The sequence below is a fragment of the Ipomoea triloba genome, chromosome 6, assembly GCF_003576645.1.
Source record: "Ipomoea triloba cultivar NCNSP0323 chromosome 6, ASM357664v1".
Taxonomy (NCBI): Eukaryota; Viridiplantae; Streptophyta; class Magnoliopsida; order Solanales; family Convolvulaceae; genus Ipomoea; species Ipomoea triloba.
In genome coordinates, this window is record NC_044921.1 from 5,659,541 (window position 1) to 5,678,655 (window position 19,115).

Here is a 19,115-nt window from a genome sequence, read left to right on the forward strand (position 1 = left end):
TATATATATATATATATATATATATATATATATGTATGTATGTATGTATGTAACGAGAAAAGGGTTTTTAACCCAACGAGAAGAAGCAGAAATATGAGTTGTGTATACACACACGCTCCTTCAAATCAATTTGTCACCTCCCGATGGTGCTAGGTGCGTTGTAACGTCTGTCTCCCAAAATAAAATGGACTACGACCTTGGTGTTAGTTTGAGCACTCAAACTCAAAGCCTGGCGAACTGCAACAAAGTTAAGCACTCCGTATGAAATTTACGAAATTATTGGTAGAATTTTCCTTTGTAGCAAAGAGTTGCGAGTGGAGAGAAAATCAAATATTTTGATTAGTTTCAAACTGCATAAAAAACCCCCAGAAATTGGAATATTCTTTTTTAGTAAGTGGTGAGCGAGATACGGTTTCTTCCATCCCCACAATGGGCCTAGGCCCATGAGTTGGTAACTCTATGTCAACCTCTTCTTCTTGAGTTTGGGACTGCTTCCCAGAAGCTCGACTTGTTTCATTGTTCTTTCCGCTCTTTACTTTCTTTGCTAGGTCGTTAATCCTCTTCTCTTGTTTATGAAGAAGTGCAGTTATCCCCTCAAGAGCTTTGGTGATGCTTGCTAGTTGCTGCTCCAATAAATCTGCTTCTGTTGCCATGGCAGGCATGATTGTGTAGATGCGAGTCCATTGCCATGTTGTTTTCCACAAAGGTGATGACTGAGATATGGTAGATGAGCTTCCACTGCTAGCAGTTCCTCTTGAAGGAGTAAGATATAGATTTCCGTTATAGACTTCCGTTCAAGTAGAAGATGAATCCCTATCATATGTAGCTTTCCTTAAACTGGTGGAGTGGCTTTCAATACTTTAGATGATATTACACACGATGTCTTGAGTTTCTTCCACTTGCACTCCTAGGCAGTGTTGTCAAAATTGCGCCTAGGCACCGATTAATCGGCGCCTAGCGTTGGATCGTGGCGACTTTCCATCTAGGCGCTGAACTCGGCCGACCCGGCGCCAAATCGACTAAGTTAACTCGGCAAAATCGATCGATTTAACTGGGTTAACTCCGAAAAAATGTCGAGTTAACCGAGTTAACTCGGCCGATTGTTTGTTTTTTAATTTTATATTTTTATTTAATGTTTTTTACCATTCTCGAGCCATGTGCTTGTTAATTATATATATATATATATAACTGTGTGGCACTACTACTTTATGTTTTTTGGCTAGGCAGGCCTTTGGCGCCCGATCAGCGCCTAGCGTATTTTGCAACCTTGCTGCCAGGTTCCTCGCTCGACTTCAAGTCATTGGACCTTGCATCTCGCGACTCTCATCGAAACTGGGCATGAATGATGCTTTGGACCTGGTAGCCTAAGCGTAAGTCATCTTAGACATGGGAATTCTTGATGCCATTTAGATCTTGTGTAGAGATGTCCCACTGGGCGTGCCAAAATCTGTGAACATGAAAGTGTTAAACAATAAATAGATTTAAATTTCAAAGCGCACGGGTACAAAATCTCTATCCAAAAAATCCTCGTATTCTCCACTTGACTGACTTGACTTGAAAATTTAGCTGAAGGGCCTCAGGAATGCAGCTTGTTCTTCAATGAAGGACTTTGTTGCTTAATTTTCGCTTAATTTTCGTTGAAGGGCCTCCAGTCTTGAATTGGTTTGATATTCAGTCCACTTTGGCTTGATGTGAACATTTAAATATTTTATTTTCAATCCACTTTAGTTTGGCTTAATCTTTAGTCCACTTTTACTTTGCTTGATCTTTAATCCACTTTAGCTTTGCTTGATCTTCAATCCACTTTAGCTTTGCTTGATCTTCAATCCGCTTTAGCTTTGAATGATCTTTAATCCACTTTAGCTTGGCTTAATCTTCAATCCACTTTAGCTTGACTTGATTTTCAATCCACTTTAGCTTGACTTGATATTTATTCCAGAGCTTCTCCAAGTGTCTTCAACTCTTCCAGTGTGTTCTTGGGAATGAATGGATGTCTCTATTTATAGGAGAAAATATGGGAGACTTTCACTATAACTCAAACTCTTCAATATTATCCTTATATTATCAATTAATATTTAAGATAATAAGAATATTTATCCAAAATGTGTTTAGCCACCATTACATCCAGATTCTTGATCTTATCACATATTTAAATTAAGTAGTTAATTTAAACATATGAATATCTTATCACATACTTAAATTAAATAATTAATTCAAATATTTAAATATTTTCCTTGTTGGGCCAAATATGGATCGGTCCATCCTCATTTGTTGACTTCATTTAATAAGTCCAATTGAAATAATTTGAGCCCACCAGCCTTCAATTATATTTAATCCGGACAATTGGGCCAATTTAATTTGGGCAATAATTTAATTAATCCAAATAAATTAATAATCAGTCCAATTATACCAAAATGAAGCCAAAAACATATGATTTAGACCATTTGTTGGCTCTAAATTTCCTGTGTCTATAGTGTCTATCATTTTTCTTGGGAAAAGTATTTCCTTAAAGAAAATTTAATTTTTGAGATAAAAAATTATTTTCATTTAGTGTTAAAATTGTCAAGTTCATATATAATTCTCCCCTATTTTCTGTGGGTGTGGCTATCTTATCATAATATAATCTTAGACCTTCTCATTAGATTTGCATGGCATTTACAGCTTTATGTCTTCCTAATGATGAGAAACATTAGAAATGGTGCCACCTTTTCAAGTTACACCCTTTTATATCCTACCGTTACAAGCCAAGCTAAAAACTCTTACTCTCCACTCAAAGGCGAAGAATTTATCTAAAGTTCCTAATCCTTACAATCATTGCCTCACTAGCCAAAAACCTCCAGATAACCCAAAACCCAACTCTCACACCCTCAAAAATCCACCGAGAAACACTCCTAAAATTCCCTTAAATATCTCTAAATTTTCTCGCCCAAGTCGAAAATGGCGAACCTGGCGTTACTAGCGAAAACACTGGCAAATTTTGAATGTTCAAGACTTCATGAAAATTGCTGTAGACAAAACTTGGCTAGTCAGACGATTCAAGTCCTAGAAAAAAAGTGGCGTTCTCTGGTTATGTACAACCCCCTTCTCTGGGATTTTATGAGAAAGATGTTATTGAATTTTATCTAAATTCATCTGTTGGAAGTTCATCTATTGTGTCTTATGTGAATGACAGGGCCGGATTTTAGGGCGTGCAAAATGTGCAATCGTACATGGCCCAAAAATTTTGGAAGCTCCTAATCTAGCCATGACTTAATAGTTAGTATATGTATTTATGATTATATTGGTCCAAAATTAAATCTTTTACATTTTTCTCTTTGCAATTTTTATTCAATTCACAGTTTATTTATACTTTCATAGGGCCTCACTTATTCACCGGCCTTGGTGAATGGAACTTGTGTCGAGATTACTTAAAATGATTTAAGGGATATCTTTGAACTGCATGAATGTGATCTGGAAGTAGAAGACCATACTTTCTGTACAAATGCCCGAAGTGTAGGCTTGCTAGTTTAGATGAGATGAAGGCACATAAAATTGCTCTAATGGTTGGTGTATTGAAAGGAATAAGGTTGTTCGATCATATTGATACAATTGTACAAGCCGAACTAGGTGTTAATCTAGTCTCTAATCTGCAAATTGAAGAGATTGACTCTCAACTTGCTGACAGCTTCCTTGAAGAGGATAGAGGTAATTGTAATTATGCAGCTTAATTAGGAAGAATTAATAGAATAATTAGGATGATACAACTTAATTAGTGGAGAATTAATATTGTGCCTAATTGAGCATTGAAAAATTATGTATATCATTATCTTGTATAGTTAGTATAATTTTGGTAGGTTAATTATTATAGGTATTAGTAAATTAGTATAAATACGTAATTGTATGTAAAGATGAGGGAAGAGAGAAATATATTGTTATTCTATTCTTTTAATTATTCTTCTTGGAGCCTTCACACGCTCGTAGTGTCAAATTGAAGTTTGCCGTGACTCGAATACGGTTAGGAGACAGAATCCTGCTCGAAAGGTTTCCTATCTATTATGGTCCTATCTAGGGTCGTAACAAGCCCCTTTACTTATGAGGATCTAGTGCTAGCATTTGATCTTGCAAGAGTAAAGGAATGGAGGAATTGAAGACTTGAAAATTATCACTCACATGTTTCAAAAGTTGGTCCAGAAATGGAGGAGGAAATATTTGCTCTTTAATGGCTTGGTACCAATTAAGTAGCTGAGGCCATTCAAATGTTAACAATTGAACAAGTTTTCTCAAATAAAGTGGAAGCTAAGTTGACAGGATCAAAGGAAAAATTGTCAATGATGGAAAACAATTTTCATGCCTTGTCAGCCGAGGAATTGGAAGAAATAAACCAAACAAACTTGGAAGAAAGAATTCATAGGTCATTAATAGGTGTCCAACACCGTCTTGGAAAGGTATCAAATTTAATTGAAACTGTGATGGATATGGCTCGGGGGGAGGATATCTGATACCACAGATCAACTCTCAAATATTTGTTGGAAATGAATATGTGGTTTTAGAAGCAAATATAAATGATATAGCTATTGTTCAAGCTGAGGTTCAAATTGGAGGTGGAGATTAAGTCATAGTTACAATTAACGAGCTAGCCAAGGAACCAGTTATGATTAAAAACGAGACTTCAGTTGAGGTTTTCGTTACGATTCCAACTGAGTTTTTTTATTGATGAACCAGCCACAGTTCCAATTCATGGTGAAGGTATTAAGGAATTGGCATGTACTAGAGAATTTTATAGTTCCTATTATTGATGCTCTCATAAAGGAACTAGCTACAGCTCTCATAAACCAAACTAACTACAAGGTTTAGAGAAGATTCCCGTGCTAAAAGTTCTTCGCACCCCGGCCATATGATAAGTGCCAAAATGTTCATATTTTCACCTTGAATTTAATTTTCCTTGTCATTTGTTATAATTTTGCCTAAAATGTTCCTCATTTGATTCATTTGTCTGTTTAGGTGTAATTATTAGTGATTTAGATGAATTGAATGATTTTTGGAGCATTTCGAATGCATGTAGAGTCCATGGGAGCCAATGATGAGAAGCTATGAAAATGGGGGCAACACCTCTTAGAGAACCAAATTATGGTGTTTTCAATGGTCTTGGTCATTAGGACAAACAAAGGCAAAATTGGAGCAAAAGAGCAAGAAGTTGAAATTCTCGCACAATTTGTCCACTGCTCGACTTTTTGGCCATATCTCTGTGTAGGAATGTCCAAATCAAGTGATTTTTATGTCATTCGAAAGCTAACTTGAAGGGATACAACTTTGATGAAGATCACAAACGCTAATCCAAATGATTCAAGGGAGAAAAATAGCGTAGAAGGCGGGTAATGTGCACAGAAACGCTGTTTGGAGGTGGCCACGATTGTGGCCACTAGGCAGTAAGCCCTTCATTTCTGGCCACGGGTTTGGCCACACCCGTGGCCATGCCTGTGGCCAGCCTTCCTTACTTGTATTTAACCCCATTTTTAGCCATTTCAACTCGGTTCCGACCCATTTTATAACCCTAGCTTCTGTCTTTCATTTCCTTTGATATTTTTATGTTAGATTAGACTTATATATATATATATATATATATATATATATATATATATATATATATATATATATATATAGGTTCCTAAACATTTTGGAAGCTTGGATCGAAGCATTTAAACTTGGATTTCAAGAATTTCATATCCATTTTCAATAGATAAGTTCTTCTTCTCTTTATTTCATTCCTTGCAATTTACTTTCTTGTTTTATTGCTTTGATCTTTATCTTGTGTTTGTTATGAAATTCCTTGTTGATTATGAATCTTGTGCTATTTTCATTATGCTTATGTGTGATTAGTTCTCCTTGGAGGGAGATAGGGATGTAGGCTAGGTATTTGATGGATGATTTTGAATTGGTTAAAGAAAGTTGAGACATGACTTTGATGTTGTTGATTGATATGATTATTGGAGTCTTGATTAGGGAGTGACAACCTAGTCTAAGTTCAAGGAGTTGATCAACCATGCTACACCTTTGAGAAAAGGGGAGTGTGTCATGTTAAGAACACCAAGTGTTTGATGAAATACCTCTTAGACGTTCTTAAGTCATGAGAATGTCCTTGAATATTCTAGGAGTGTGGGATGGCCTTGAGAAAGGCTTCCTTATTGTTATATGACATCTATCATCTTTTGATCCCCAATTTGGTTTCACTATCGATCTTGACCTACCTTTAGTTCATATTTACCTCCACTTTCTTATCATTTGTTTTCATTATAGTGTGTTGTTTGATATTGTGTTTGTATCAGAATCAACCCTTCGGTTTGGCTAGATTTTCATGAGGAATATTAGTATCTTATGTTTGGAATACTAAAGCTATACTCCTATCGCCAATCCTTGTGAGAACGATATCTAGTGTAAGGATACCCTCTTACACATCCACTCACCCAAAAGACTATTTCATCACCACGCCCGCTGCCACAATCGTGGCCGATGCCACCTACGCCTCAAGGCGTTTTCCACGATCGTGGTGAGCTACGTGGCAGCCCCAAGTATTCGACCATGCCCTCCAACATGATTGTGGTGTGAGTTCTACTATTCCCTCCTCTGTACTCTTCAAAGGTTGCTCTATTTTGAGCTCCTATACCACTCCTCTTGCCCAAGGGTCATTCAAAGCACCAGAATGCACAAGTTATTAGTGTTCAAACAAAAAAAGAGAAAAAAAGAATGCACAAGTTATGGGACTTTGCAATGCTTAAACAACATATCATAACTTATTTCTCATAAATCAAGCACAAGTGATCCTAAATAAGCATAAAATGTCCCAAAATTGATCCTTAAAAGTAGCATCTTTTGGCAATTATCAAAAGTTTCCTCACTTTAACTTTGCTTGCCCTCAAGCAAACCATCAATCAAATCAAAAAGTATGAGTGCTAGAAGATAGCTTTAAAAGATACTCAACAGTCAAATAGTCGATCAATGCAAAGTAAAGCATGCGAATCAAGTTAATGACATTCTCCATATTATCAAACAAATGTGGCAAACCAAGCATGAAATTCTCAAGTCAAGTGATGCTTTGAGGAGACAAATCCCCTGTAACGTTAGTAGAAGTTACTAAGCTAAGGGACACACCTCCCACACCCAATCTTTTCAACCAAGCAAGCAATGGTATTTCCTTTTCTTTTCTTTTTTTTTTTTGTTTTCTTTGTTCTCTTTTTTCATCTTTTTGATCCATAGCATCCAATCCTCAATGGCCTACCAAGCTGAGCAGATTAGTGGGAATGATGTGTGCAAGCTCTCCTCAAAACCGATCCAAAAGACCCAATATGTAATATAAAGTAAAGGTGTAGGCATGACATGGGCCTCTCCACACGTTTTGGCTTAGCGTGACTCTCTTTTCTTCTCGAACCCCTAGGATAACGTCGTCGGGTGACCTAACTTCACGGAGAAGTCTATGCCTTTTTTAAGATAGTGCAGTGGGTACCCGAATCCTAGCGGGGTAGCTCACCTCTTCTCTTGTTTTCTTGTTTTCTAAGATAACATTGTTGGGAAAATCGACTTCACGTATGGCTCTATGCTTTTTCGAAGACGGTGCGATGGTTGCTCCAAATCATAGCAAGACGGTTTTCCTTGTCTTTTTCCTCTAAATTGGGGTGGCCATTTGTCTCTTTTGGATCTTTTTTCCTTTCACTTATTCTTTTCTTTTTCTTTACTACCCATCATGCCTTTTTCTTGGGGGTAGGGAATCACACAATGCTCACTTTTCTCCCTTGTCACACCAATATTTTCCAATTCTGGCTCTTGCCAAATTATCTTTTCTACGGCCCCTACTTGCTCACACTCCCACTTTGTAGGATCAAAGATACTAAGGTCCAAGAGGAAGAACATAATCCATGCAAGCTCACATGGTGTAAAGAGTTAATCTCTACGAAGCATCTCAAGAATTCAAAATGGCACAACTCATTTGAGCATATTTCAAAGATAATATGGACAATGACATACATTTCATTCACACGCAAACTTCAACCATGAACCATTCAAAAGTCAATATCTAAAAACATAATAAGTTTCAATGATGGTTATATCCCTGGTTTTTGTCCCTTTTTTAATTGCTTACCTTCTTGTACATTATGTTCTTAATGTTGTACACTACATTTTTATGGACTAGAATGCCCAGCATATTCCGTTACCGTTAAAGTTGACTAAAGAACTGTTAAAGTATAAATTCATTTTCATCCACTCATTTTCCTTCCATATTTCCCCTATTTCTTCGGCTTTTCCTTTCCTTATTTCCCCTAATCTTCCGTTTTTTTTATTTACACCAATTCACACTGATGCATTCGTATAACCATTCTGCTCTGCCTGTCTTTTGGCTCCTTCCGAAATGTTTACAATCCTCTCAACCTCATTGCGGTAATGTGCCAGAGCTTTTGCCCTTCTGGTATCCAAGTCAGCCTGTAGTTTTCATTTACCATGTTCTTAGTGATCAAAATACAAAGGTTCAACTGATTTGCTGATTTATATTGAAATCAGAAAACCAAACCTCGGTTTCCTCTAAATGGCATTTGGCTTTTTTTGTCTTTTTAGTCTTTCATTCATCAATTGTGTTTCTATGTTTGTGTAAAGATTTGATAGAAGGGATTTTGAGAGAGCTAGAGAGGAGACAAATGACTACTAATTTGGTGGTATTTGGTGTGAATTGGGCCATATCTCCCACACACCGAATCCTGTCCAAATTGATACTGGCCAAATTGATACTTTTTCATATAAGAGAGAGTTTGAACTCATAAGTCCTGACCTTTTTTAAGGACAAGGGTGCACAGACATTACACCAACCAAGCTGGTTAAAAACTAAATAGAAAATATGAGTTTATAATGTAATTGATTTATATTTTGTTTTGATGTTAGAACCTCGCAGGAATCTCAACTCCACCACGGGCATTGTAGATTTAATTTTATTATTATTTTTTTTTGTACTTTGATATTATTTCACATCGGCTTTACAAAAGATTAGGAGTAGTACTTAACTAGGTCAAATTTTTACACGCTCGTAAACTAGCTTTTATAGTGGAACTAAGAGTTTGATTTGAGTGAAAGCTATCCACCTATCTAGTTATCATTTTACTCTGATTAATCTCTTAATTGGTATCTACTACTGCAACGCGTTGGGAGTTAAAGCCAAGCCATTGTCGGACCCATATTTCACTTCGGGAGTTAAAGCCAAGCCATTGTCGGACCCATATTTCACTTCCTATAAATTTCCAGATTATTGAGATGCAATTTGCATGCTGTAAAATGGAAAAATAAAAACAAATTGCTCCCTGTACCAGAATGCACCTCAGAATCAGCTTCTTGGATTATGAGTACACTTTTCTTGGAATTTTATCTTCATTTTCTGTTTCCTTTAATCTGTTTTCCTTGCATTCTCTAGCAAAATCCCATGGCATTTCCATCACCTTGCATTATGGTGAAAGGCAGAAGCCGGTAAAATACCAAGTCCAGCTCTAGGTAATTAGTGGATTGATCGGTAAAAGGCCAAGGCTAGCACCTTCCTATAAAAAACATGAACGGTATAAATTAAAGAAATATTAGTTTATTGATAAACATTTTATCAAAACATAAATTATAACAATTATGTGACTTTTTTTTTTCCAGTCCATATACACATACAAACACAAATCTCACACACTCACACACAAAATTACATCTACAAGTAATGGTGAGTAATTTTCTAAATAACCTTCATGTATCATCCACACACACACAATTAGTAGTCATTTGGTGTAAAGATTTGATAGAAGGGATTTTGAGAGAGCTCAATTATATGATAATGAGAAATGGGAGAGTGGTTACAAATGGTCACCTTATTCACTTTCCATTTCCCCCCTAACTTTAAAAATAAATAAAAATAATAAAATGCTAATCAGAGTATGAATTGAGACAGTTGAATTCAAGTGTTATGTATATCTATACATGACAAATCCTCTATGGTTCAATACATTAGTGTGATATATCATTCAAAACGAGAGCATGTAATTTCTAAATTCAATTTACTCTTTTTTATTGTTCTTAAACTTTTTATATTAAGTTTCCTAGCTTATTGATTGATAAGTAATACAGTTTTTAATAATTATTTTAATTTTTTTTTCTTTTGGGTGCTAATAGCAAAATTAACAAAATCACTTGCCTAAATGCATAATGTTGACAATATAAGACAATATTTAATTACTATGGTGTGAAGTGGTATGAAGGCATAAGTAATTTATGTAAATTTTAAATAATTTATTTTATCATTCGTAATTTATCAGTTACTTCAACGATACTTAAAAATTTTTGTTAAAGAAGAATTTCCCAGAACAATGGTTATTTTTAAGTATATTCACTTAGTTCGCTACTAGAATGTCTTGTTCAAACTTTAATTCAAGTTTTTTTTTTTTGTAACTTTATGTTATTATTTACAAATTCATCTCATTTCAATAACATTTGTATCTAATATCTAGGTATCAAATGAGCAGCAACATAATGCATTTGCAGTTGAATTGAGACACGATTATTGGATATCAATTTGTGAAAGTTGTTGAATTTAGATAGTTGAAATCAATTACTATGTAGATCAATATATGAATATGAATTTATAAGAGATATATCTCCCATTCGAAGAAGACTAGATTTAAAAAAAAAATTATTCATTTTCAAAGACAAAAATATTGTAATACAAAATTTTAGTACCCTTAAAATTACAGTGGATTGGATGAAAAAATTACAGTGGAATAAATATATCACAATTAAATTGAATTTGTTGTGTTAATTTAAAATACATACTCAACAAATATTTGGCACGAATATCTATGAAACATCGACAACTAAAAAAAAAAGAAAAAGAAAACGCATTATATCTATTTCAAAATAATTTACTAAATAAGTTGAAAGATTGGGCACAAGTCTTCGCGCAAAGCGCATAGGAAAAACTAGTTTTTTCAAATAAAGCACAAAGTGCGTGCTTTCCGTGCTTTCCACACTTTAGAACGAACATCGTCCTCAATGTTTGTCATGAATGCGAGGTCAAAAAGGAGCTAAGGGTCAAACTGAACAGTGTCCCTTTCCACACTTTAGAAGTGGGCATGGGACTTGGGATAATCACTTGTGAATGATAAAATGAAAACAAGTAAAGCTCAATGAACGCATGCAAAACCCATCTTTCTACACTTTCGGAACCAAAATTGAGGCTTAAAGAGATATGAGAGATATAGATATAAAACTCCCTTTTCTGCAAAAATCACCCAATCATAGCATCATCACAAGTCTTTGCCCTAACCCTTGCTATAGACATTTCAAGCAATCATCAAACAAGTTAGTGGCTAATGCAATTCACAAGGAAGAATGTAAAGGACTAACCAGGTACCCCACTATGTACAATGTGTTTTCTAGAATGAACCTGGGGTGCCTCCAAAGAGCGTTCCGTTTAACGTCTTTAGTCCGACTTAAATGAAAGTCAAGAAACAAGAATAAAGTGCAACAAGTATCAACTAAAAAGAGAGTACTGCAAGAGCTTAAAAATTATCAAAGTTCTAGAATATGAAAGTGCAGGAAAATAAAGTGCTGTGAAAATAAAAGTGCAAGAAAATAAAGGTGCAAGAAAATAAAAGAAATAAGGTGGCACCCCATACGCGAGGTACCTATTGTTCATCAATGAGACATGTAACCATGAGCACACAAGAACCAATCAAAGAAACCCACAAACAGAAACCAACCAAGTATCACCTCATGAACTCATCAAGATCACCCCCATAGGAGGGTGGAGGAAAATGCTGCTCAAACTGATTCTGGAGGGCACTGATTGCCGCTCTTGGACTCCTTAGCTCAACCATTGCTCTAAACGTAGTTGGTATTAGAAGGATTGCATGGATTCCCAGTTATTCACTGAGCAAAAATGCGGGGGAATTTAAGGATTGGCACATTTTAGATCTAGCTTGGTCATAGGTGTCATCTCAGCAATTTTCCTATCACACCCAAACTTGTGGTCAATCCTTAGGCCTAAACAAAGCCTAGCCAACAGTGGACCAATGAAGATAGTAGGGGAGTCATCTTGGCTCTGAGTTGTGAGCCATTTCTTGCAAATCAAGCCCATGTTCACTGTCCTTCTATTCTCCATACTCCAAAGATAGTACAAGTCACGGTACACCTTGTGAAGATTTGAGACTCTCCCCGCAAATGTTCCAGCCAAGAAATCCATTAGTCAAACAAATATAGTAAAAAATTGCAACAAAGCCATTAGTTCAAATTATCTCACATATCCTTTGAATAAATACAGTAAAAAATTGCATAGTCAAACAACGAGAAGAAAAGATGATTGGTCGTCAGTCAGTAGCTAGTAGTTGGCCACTCGGCCCTAGACAGTTGGCAACCTTTTAAGCATACACCGTGGAAAGCCAATAGGAATCTTCACACGATGATAATTTCCATTGTGTACGAGATTATTCAGAGCAAGCTGTTTGAATTAATAGTGGCAAGATAGACAAACTAGTCAAACAAAATGGACAGATGGTTTAACAAAAAAAATTCAAGTGAAAGCGAAAACGGGCTGGAAGTTAGCACGCGAGGAGTGGAAAAGGGGACTTGGCGATTTGAAGAGAAATACATATGAGTCATAGAGAGAAGTTAACAAATGAAAAGGAGATTTGGCGTTTAATACGGAATTACAGGTGGGGAGTAAGCTTTGTGAGATGAAGAGGAGAAAGTGGAGTGACTATCGGCCTGGTGGTCGACTGACCCCCCATCCTAATTAGTCTTCCTAGTTAGTCATCCTGGTTGGTCATCTGGGTTGGTCAGCCTTACTGGTAATCCTGGCTGGTCATCCTCACCGGTCGGCCTCATTGGTCAATTGACAATCGCACCACTCAGTGGTCGACTTGTTTCCCCACCACTCGGTGGTTGACTCGTCTTCCTACCACTTGGTGGTCGACTCGTTTTCTCACCACTCGGTTGTCTACTCGTCTTCCCACCACTCGGTGATGGACTGACCAGCCCACCACTCGATAGTGGACTAGTCCTTCCACCACTCGGTAATGGAATGGAAACTAAGGATCTTTATGACTCTCGTTTTGATAGTTTACACGAACATCTACGAGGTAGTAATTAAATTATGGTGGATCAAATGGAGATGACTACTAGAAGTAAAACCTGACAATGTCATGCACTAAGGAGTCTAGAGGACGATAGGGAGTTATGGGTGAGGGGACTAGTGTAGAGTCTAAGAGTTATAAGAGAGAAGTCTGGTCGATAGAGGGTTTAGGGCAGAGTTTAGGGGTCATTAGAGAGCAGAGTATGGTCAGCACAAAGAGTTTAGTAGGTAGGAAGCTACGTGAGTGGAGTATTGGATAGATAAATTGAAAACTGAGGGTTGGATGTAGTATCGGATGATTAATTCGAGAACTCGAAATTTCTCAAAAATTTTGGCGGTGAATGACATATCACATAACACCACAAGCTTTGCGTTGCCACCTATACTACATGACGACATTGTTACTTACATCACATGACAAGCTTTGCACTATCAATTACATTACGTGACAAAAAACACACTGGAGACATAGGGAGGCACCACTCAGAGCATAGTGGTTGGTCTAAGGCACCCCTCTCCGCGAGGTGATGACCTTATTTGGAAAACGGGTAGGACATCCAACCTTTGCGATCAAAGTGGGTGTTTAGGTGTCTTGGTATATGTGTAGGACAACCTTGCCACCCAAAATAATCACTTGGCATATAATAGGATCGCGAGTCGACCAACCACCCTTCTCCTCGACGTGGCTGACTTTACAACTTGAGTGACCAGTCAAGTGACTAGGCAAGTGGACTGGTTAGACAAACTAGATTGAAGGACTGGACATTTATATTATCTCCAAAAAAAAAGGGTTGATTGGTCGGTCCAAGAGATCAACCAGTCAACTGCGCGTGACCAACTAGCTGCTTGACCGGTCGGTCGGGTTGACTGACCAATCAAGCCAGGTAGTTCGCGCCCAAAATTAGAAAAGAAAAAAAAATGAGCGCTTTAGTTAACTTCCACTCAGGAATTTAAACATAAGGATTAGGATGTTTATAAGATATACTCTCATATATTTTTCTGTCTTTAATTAATCTATAGATTAATCTACTTTCTTGAGACATCAATTTCACGGTATCTCAAGAAAGTATGGAACTGGATGATGGATGGTATACTTGGGGCTGGGTCATAAGGACCTGCTCAAAAAAGTAACTGAATCAAGGAAGCCCAATAATGATATATACACAGTACAAAGCAACTTAAGAGTCTAAGGGTGTGTTTGGTAACCCGGAAAATGATTTCCGGAAATCATTTTCCGGGTTTTTGGTGTTTGGCAACATCCGGAAAATGTGGTCAATGGAAAACATTTTCCGTTGACCATGGAAAATGAGCTCATTTTTCCGGAAAATGACTTCCGGACAAAAAATTCGGAAGTCATTTTCCAGAAATGGAAAATGGCTTCGTGTGACGTTTTTTTTTTAAATTATTTCTAATTTCTAATAAATATTATTAGTTTATATATTTTTATATTTTAAATCAAATAATAAAAATATATAATTATACATTTCTACTCATTTTCTGAAAAATGAACCAAACACACACAAACACTTTTCCAGAGTACATCCTGATAGCGTAAATGGAACCGGGGGTTATGATTACACTACGAATACGTATGTTTGTGAATAAGTGGGAGAGCGCTCGTAGGTCAGCCGGTCGGTCTACCGTAGGGCGACCGGGCAGTCCGAGGCTGAGAAATATCCCGAGTGGTAAGTGATTACGAGCGGGCCGCTTGGTATAGCGCAGGCTGCTATTGTAGGGTGGTCAGGTTGCAATTACAGAGTGGGAATTACGAGCGAACGGTTACACGGGGTGTAGACCGTGATATAGATTGATGTTGTTGGGTGAGATTACAAGTAGTGCGTAGTAGTAGTTACAATCAGATGGAGATTATAAGTGAGGGGGAGACCCCTCCTATTTATACTAAATCAAGTCGGTCTACGCATTTAATGCACCAGCTGCAAGTGGCTTGACGTGGCGTCTTCTTGTTGGCTTGGTCAGGCGGTCACTCTGCAGGCTACGCGTAGGTTGACTGGTCGAGGCTGTAGAGCCGCAAGTTGTCAATCGCCGGCCTGCAGGCGCAAGTTGGACTGCTTTACTTGTTGTGTAAGATAAGGTTTCAGCTTGCAGGTTGTGTCACCTTATTGACCGACCGGTCATCCTTTGGTAGACCAGTCGGGTGTGTTTCTGTCGGGGCGACTCCAAGGGTGATCCGAGAGCATTTTGTCACGAGGCCTATCGGTATAAGCAGACCGGTTGATCATAAGTGATTTATCCAGTCGGGTTGATGACTATGACTGACCGGTCGGGTGACTTCTTGACGGACCGGCTATACGGATCAGTCTTTTGTGCGTATTTACCCATCACATCCAAACACCGAAAATGAACTCATTTTCTGGAAAATGAGTCATTTTCCAGAAAACATTTTCCAAAAGTCATTTTATTGCTTTTCAAACACACCCTAAAAAGCATTGGGCTTAGTACTGTAATCGGATCAGGGCTTATTATTGCCAATGTAACAATAACTCCCAATATGAGACAATCTATAATTCGTATTCCATGTAGTGCTCTAGGCCCAAAATATGTATAAATAGACCATCGTACATGGTAAGAGAAAGCAAGTTTCATTATTCACAAGCAATTCTCAAGAATAGAAATATTTATTCTCTATAAATTATGTCCATATATTTTCGATCTCTATATTTTTTCATATACTTGTTATTTTAACGGTTGCGTTGGCTCGCCATTTACTGCCCAAAAGTCATAAATCCAACATTCATTATTCAAAACAATTCTCAAGAATACAAAATATTTATTCTCTCTAAATTCTCTCCATATATTTTCTTTATATTTTTCCATATACTCGTTATTTTAGCGGTTGTGTTGGACAGACGTTGACTGCCCAAAAGTCATAAAACCAATAGAACCAATAACTTATTAAGTTTACCTAAAATTTAGTTTAGATAATATTAATATTTTTGAGCTAAGGTTTAAAATATTTTTGGATATATTCATTTGAATGAAATGTATAAAAATAATTTTTACTTTGAAGTTTAATAGATGTAAAATTTCAATATCTGATATCTGGATCAAACTTATATTACAATATAACATAACTAAAAATATTTGAGCCAATAATCTATTGAGTTCAATTAAAATCTAAAATTTGGTGTATAATTCGAGTTTTAATAGTGATAATGTAAATAGTGCTTAACTTTATGCGTAAACAAATAAGTTATATATTTATATATTTTTTTTAGTACTACTGACTCTGTTACAATTTAATATCTGAACCTACTAAATGAAAAAAATACTTTCTCAACCTACTAAATGACAAAGAGTCAACAATCGCCTCAACTGAGGCTCGAACCCACTCCCTTCCATGTGAGAGTGTAAACCGAGTGCCACTAGTAAACGGTGATATGTAAAATAAGATAATAATAAATGTAATCATACTAATGAATAAATATGTATGTAGATAATGATGAAAATGTAGTTATAGTGATTTATAGTCAAATAGATGACAGAGGTTTTATGTTCTATTTAGAAAACAGTTTTTAAAAGTTATCCAATTTTCTAAATGTTTTCAGTTTTCAAAATGGAAAATTATACTACTAAACATGTTTTAAATTTTCTGTTTTCTAATTCTAAAAAAACTGGAGAAATTCCGCAGTTAGTAAACGGATACTGAATTTTGCTTTGTGTTTTACAAAAGCTCTAATTTTTCTAAAGACTAATTATTTAGCATTTCAACCTATACTAACGTATATTGTTTTAGGATGAATTTACCAAGTCTCGCAAATTATACTGTGGACCATGGTCTACAATGCATTGTGGATCATGGTCATGATACTGCAGTTGTGTTGAATTGATACTACAATTTGGTTGAACTGATACTACAGTTGTGTTGAAAGGTAACTGCAGTTGCGCGGAACAGAGGCCGTTCATCCGTTCAACACAACTGCAGTATCAGCTCAACACAACTGCAGTTCCAGACGAATGAAACGTTCTCTGTTCCGCACAACTGCAGTTCTCTTTCAACACAACTGCAGTATCAGTTCAACACACTACAGTATCAGTTCAACACAACTGCAGTATCAGTCATGACCATGGTCCACAATGCATTGTGGACCATGGTCCATGGTATAACGATTTACCAAGTCTTGTACAAATATATCTTTTCCTAGAAAATTTGAAAATTTTAAATGCCCTCTTCTCTAGACTCTTTTTTTTTTTTTCCTCATTACGGACCATAAAGCTAATTAAAAAAAGAGTTAATTCCATAGATGGTCCTTCGACTATTGAGTTTTAGCAATTTTTGTCATCGACTTTTAATTTGGCTGAAGTTGGTCCCTTAACTATTGGATTTGTACGAATTTTGGTCCTTCCGTTAAATATATATTAAATAGGTGTTAAAATTGAGGGCAAAAATATAAACTCAAATATTTGAGCCTTTTATATATTACTGTAATGCAATATATACTCCGTAATATTTTTTTTTTTTTGTAAATTATCTAACTGGATGTGGAGTGTTATTATATATTTCATTGTTGTATTAGGTGTTTTTTTTATTGCTTTGTTTGATAGCAAAAATGGTAAAAAAGGGCACTAGTATGTTAATTTTTTTTTGTTTGCTTTATTCTGTGTTAATTTTTTACCATTCTAATTTGCCAATTTTTTGGTTGAAAATTTGGTAATCAAAGTGATGGATGAGTTTAGTCCAATTTTTTTTTTTTTATTACGGAGTATATATTACATTGCAATAATATATAAAGGCTCAAATATTTGGTTTTACATTTTTGCCCTCAATTTTAACTCCTATTTAACATAGATTTAACAGAAGGACCAAAATTGGTAAAAAAAATCAATAGTTAAGGAACCAACTTTGGTCAAATTAAAAGTCGAGGATAAAAATTGGTAAAAGTCAATAGTCGAAGGATCATTTATGAAATTAAATCTTAAAAAATAATTGATCTTTAATGTTAAAACACAAATGGAAGAAAAAATTTGAAGGAGAGCATCCATACTTTATTGTCACAAAGGATATATGATGTGTACAAGGCTTGTCTCTCCTCTTCATATTATTACTGTGAACATAAATATAATATGTGCAGTCCAACTATCATTTAGGCTTTTAGTTGAGATGGAGCACATATTTTAATTTGGTATCAGAGCCATGCAAAAGGTCATGAGTTCGAATCTCCGCGTCACCAACAAAAAGAGACGGCACATACTTTAATTATTACAATTCAAACTACAGAATGGGAAAACACACATAAACAATAAACAATGCAAAGACCAAAGAAGCCACGGCGACTTAGATAAACAATGCAAAGACCAAAGAAGCCACGGCGACTTAGATTTCAAAGGATCCCACCTTTCAGAATCAGTAAAGCCATCTTGATTTTGCATATACACCACACTATCCACACGAGCAATGTTAAGAAGACACGTAAGAATCTCTCTAGAGATGGGTAAAGTTGGTTCAACAATATCTTCATTAATATCTTTCCAGGCATTATTAACCATTTCTTGGAGTTTGTCCATTGCTTCATGAACAGATACGCCATAATCACTCATGTAACAATCAATCCCTGTATATAGGCTATTGCTTTTCTCACGCTGTATATATATAAGTAAACATAAATGGAATTTACTTAGAAAAATTATTTACAAAAGATAAAGCACTCGATGACATTTTCAATTTGGTCGATTGATCAAACTAGCATTTTCAAGTTTGAACCTCGATTATAAGTTTTATCACTTTTGAGCCTTCTACTTTTCTAAATTGAACAAATTATGTCCAAAAGATTGCATATTTACCAAATTTCACTTTTCTTCATATGAGCACATTTAAGATATTTTTGAACCAATTCAATTTGGTTAATTTGAAATATCAATGAGGGAAAACTGATTGTACAATTAATCAATGACACAAAATAAAAATGATATTATAATAAAAAAATTAAAAGCAGTATTTTATATATATATATATATATATATATATATATATATATATATATAT

At 35.9% G+C, this 19,115-nt stretch overlaps 1 pseudogene; it reads right to left on the reverse strand.

Annotated features, from left to right (window-relative positions):
- Nucleotides 1-15,246: 15,246 nt before the first annotated feature.
- LOC116023404 overlaps nucleotides 15,247-19,115 on the reverse strand; it is an 11,427-nt pseudogene continuing 7,558 nt past the window's right edge.